Raw genomic sequence first — 4,578 nt, 5'->3', positions numbered from 1 at the left:
TAGTCTGCTACACCACACACACACACACACACACACACACACACACACACGCGCACACACACGCACACACACGCATGCACAGACAAAAGAGAAAGAACTGAGTTGAATACTTGGCTGAATGTTAATAGTCACAAGAAATAAACAAGAATTCATTTAAGACTGGGAATTCTTTCAGCCATTTATCTGAGTTTTTAGCTTTTACTATTAGCACTCCCCCAAACTATAATTTGCTTACAAAAAAAGGACATGTTGTGTGTTAAAAAGATTAATAAATTAGTCTGTTTTCCAAAGTTATTGAATTTCTCATTTCTTTTCAGTTAATCTGGTAGACTTATTTATACACATATTATTAGCTAGATATTCTAATTGTGTTGAAATAATATTAAGATATGTATCATGCATTAAAAGAGTGTACTGTCCACTGTAAATGGCAGACATGAAATACAAATAAATAGTAGAATATATGCAAGCAATAATAAAAATATATGCAATATCCAGTAGGAATTAGAGGAGAGGGTGAATTTATTAATTGTTCATTTATTCCTCATTTATTTAAGAATGGATTTAAAGTTCAAAACAACATGAGATAAAAGGCAACACGAATAATGAAGTGGATTCAGAGAAAAAAATAAATTTTAATGGATAATTTGAAGTCTACAGCAAATCGCTACACAGAATAGCATAGTTAAGGTCTAGAAAATGCTAGAACAAGCCACGGGTTGGCCTCTAGACTTTCTGGAAAGGAGACAAAAATGAGAAAATCAATCACTCTATTCGTATTACCTACAAAGAAAATCTATTTCTGGTGCCAAAACTAAAGAGTTTTTCCTCATAGATAGTAAAAAAAAAAAAAAAGAAAGAAAGAAAAATAAAAGAAAAAGAACAGTATACCACCCTAAACACACCTATACACTAAATGGATTTCATGGGCTGACTGTTTCCTACAGTGACTCTAAACATAGGCCAATGATGACATAATACCAAATTATGTTTCATAAAAGCAGTTTTGCAAGAGAATAGACTGTATGGTCCAGATGTGTAGAGACCGGCTTGTGCGGTTTATTCCAAGGATGATTTTTTTTGTGTCTGTAGAAATATGTGCACTGTATTTCACAAAGGCAATCCTTTGCAAATTTATGTTGTTCAACCATGTATTTGATGAGTATTAAGCAGCAGTGAGTTCAAGGTTAGTGTTCTTGACAATCACTTAGGTGCAGCTATTTCAGTCTACTGGTTCAATAATGAAAATGCCTAACTCCCCCTGGGAATGGGATGGGTGCAGAGAAAAGGAGCCTGGAATTTTAGCTGTTTTATAAAAATTGTGGCAAATTTACCTTCTTAACCAAATAAGATAAGATAAAATTTACCTTCTTAACCAATATAAAGTTAAGATAAAATTTACCTTCTTAACCAATACAAAGTATACAGTTTAGTGGCATTAAGTATATTCACATTGTGATGCTACCATTACCACCATCCCTTCACAGGATGCTTCATCTTGCAAAACTGATACTCTACCTATTAAACAATAACTACCCATCCCCCCTCCAGCCTAACCACCATTCTACTTTCTGTCCCTATGAATCTGACTACTCCATGTTCCTCCTGAAAGTGGAATCATACAGTTTGAAAACATGGAACGCTTCACAAATTTGCATGCCATCTCTGCCCGGGGTCCATGCTAATCTTCTCTGCGTGGTTCTGATTTTAGTCTATGTGCTGCTGAAGTGAGCACTTTAGCTGGTTTTTGAGGGGAGAACAGGAACTCATCAGACTTAAAATGGGGGTAACAACTCCCGTATGAAGGCAGAGTGGTCTAAAATTGTTTTCTGTGCTGCTGAAGACTGAGGTGTGGAGGGAGGCTGAAAGAGATGAGGTTAAAGAGACAGGAAGGAACCAGATGCCAAAGGGCTTTGTAAGCCCCTTTTAAGAGCCTGCACTTATATACAGTGAGACCGGAACAGGGAAGTAAAATTCGTATTTAAAAAAAATTAATTCCAGGAAAAAAGAGAGGCCTGGAAGAGGATAAAATTTGAAACAGAAAGACCAATTAGAAGGCAGTGACAACTATGTCGGTAAAGTTTTCCTTTTCTATTTTTGCAAATCACTAGAGTGTTAGAGTGGGTATTCAGAATTGTAGCTCATGAGGAAATAGGTGTCTGCACTGTGGATCTAGTGTCCAATCTTCCTCTCCATGCTTAGAGGAAAATTTTTGACATTTTAGAAAATTTTGTATTTTAGCAAAGAATCCAGACAAGCCAAAGTCAAAGTCTAAATTCATATTTTAATCAAGGAAAGCATGTTTCTGCTCACTGATCTCTCTCTCCTTTTCCTCTTCCCATGTTTTAGAGGAAGAAGATATTCTGGGAAAAAGATTAATAGAGGGCATATCAAGATTGTCAGACGGCTTCCCTGGTGGCGCAGTGGTTGAGAGTCCGCTTGCTGATGCAGGGGACGCGGGTTCGTGCCCCGGTCTGGGAGGATCCCACGTGCCGCGGAGCGGCTGGGCCTGTGGGCCATGGCGTCTGGGCCTGCGCGTCCGGAGCCTGTGCTCCGCGGCGGGAGAGGCCGCGTACCGCCAAAAAAAAGACTGTCAGACAGAAATGCTAAGAAATCTGGAAAGGGCTGGAATAAAAACTTGCATTCCAGGATGTCTAATCTTGGCTTGGTTACCAATGGTGTTTCTTCCTATTGTAACACGGAATTGTTCTTAGATAGCAAGAAACTGAACTACAAGAAGGCATATTTCAAATCAAAATAAGGACCACTTATTAGAGCTTCTCTACATTGAAATTGGTTGCTTTGGAAATATGAAAAGTTTTCTATCATTGAAAGTGTATAAAAAAATCTAGATAAGCACTTATCAAGTATAATGTATGTAAGAAATCATTGTAAGAGATAAAAAGTTGAGGTGAAGAACTGAAAGACCCTAAGTAATTCCAAGATTTATGAATTCCACAGAAGGATAATATCAGATTATCTCTTACTAGAAACTGATGATTTTGAAACTCTAACAGAATTTCTGCTGATACTCCCAGTACATTGATATCACTCAATTAATGAACTACACCAACTTGCTAAAGAGTAACTTCCTCCTTTAATATTTCAACAAAGAGGCCCCAAACCATTATTTTGCACAGGTAATTGTTCAAAATTTAAGCAAGTTTATCCTGAAACCTGAGTGTTATGTCAGGAATAGAAGCATAGGCATTTCTTTTGCTTCTATGCTAATCTTCTCAAATTCCAGTTTCCAAATGACTAAAGTATCAAGGAAGCAACTTTCCACGAAAATAATTCACTCAATGAAGAGAATGAAATAGAGAAAAATGGAAAAAAAGAGCAAGAGAAATCTTCTATTTTAGAAAAAGCCCAACATCTAAAGAAATGTACCAAATGTATCAAAAGTGAAAAAAATGATGAAATATTTAAAAACTCCATTTATTTCATAATTAAAACTCTCAATTCCCACTCCTCTTTCTCCCCAATTTTAAACGTCTTCCTGCTCTCTCTTCTCCATTCCATCTAACCTGTCAGCTTTCAAGCCTTAATCACGAACGTTTGGACCACTGTGGTCCCCATGCTCTTTCTTGTACCTCTGATCATATCATCAAATGCATATATCTTTAAAAACACAAATCTGATCTTGTAATCAAGCTGTTTTACAATCATTTTGCAAGGGAGGAAACTACAGCTTATAGGATCACAAAGCTATGAGCATCAGGCTGGAACTAGAGTTCAGGTCTCCTGGACCCTGTTCCAGAGTCTTTTCACCTCAGGTCAAGGTCTTCCTAGGTATTGTATGTATATTGTAGGTATTAACAAAATTATGCTGCCCCCCAATAAAGTTTGAACAGAACACTGGGACTGTATTTTTACCTTAAAATTTTATTTACAAAGTACAGAAAGCCTATTCTTCTCAGTTGTCAAAGTTCAGTGTTGCAGAGCAATTGCTCCTAGCATGTGAAGTTGCCAATTTTTAAAACCATTTTCCTCTATTTGATTGTCTGGGATTTAACTCCCTCTTAAATATGCAGCAAGAAGCATTTTATTTTGTTTTCTTTTTTGCTAACACTTTCGTAGTAAGCACGTGGCTCATATATGTTAAAGGAAAATATTCTCAAGATTAACATTTGTAATATTATATCAACTGTTTATATTTTCTTAATACTGTGTAAAATTTACGATTGTAAAGAAAAAAGGAATATCAAGTGTATTCATTTTCTGCTCTTCACTCTAATTCCCATTTGATTTTCATATTAAAAATTTCCAAATTCTACATTGAAAAATTCATGATTTAAAGTAATGAATTTGAGTTACTTTGCTACAATGTTAATACATGCAAAATTATAGTAAGACATGGAATAGATATTTTGTTTTTAAAATTAGTCAGACCTAAAAGATATTCTGTTATATAATTTATCAAATAAGATTATTAGGCTTATTGCAATATAATTAGAATAAAATAAATATAACTGAATTATACAATTATGACTTTAACTTTCATTTTCAAGTTATTTCTGCTTTAAAGATATATTTAAAAATTAAAAGTGAAATTTCCTGATAGGAAGTTAAAGTAAG

At 35.2% G+C, this 4,578-nt stretch overlaps 1 non-coding gene across 1 annotated transcript; it reads right to left on the bottom strand.

The window, feature by feature from the left end:
* Positions 1 to 1,628: 1,628 nt before the first annotated feature.
* Positions 1,629 to 1,735, bottom strand: LOC113617754 (U6 spliceosomal RNA). The gene has a single exon (XR_003431762.1). It is a non-coding gene; the product is annotated as a U6 spliceosomal RNA (small nuclear RNA).
* Positions 1,736 to 4,578: the final 2,843 nt, after the last annotated feature.

Source organism: Aethalodelphis obliquidens, unplaced genomic scaffold (assembly GCF_003676395.1).
Source record: "Aethalodelphis obliquidens isolate GAN/ISIS:26980383/991018 unplaced genomic scaffold, ASM367639v1 scaffold4, whole genome shotgun sequence".
Classification (NCBI taxonomy): Eukaryota; Metazoa; Chordata; class Mammalia; order Artiodactyla; family Delphinidae; genus Aethalodelphis; species Aethalodelphis obliquidens.
The sequence above is the reverse complement of the archived record's forward strand: the minus strand, read 5'-3'. Positions and strand labels throughout refer to the sequence as shown.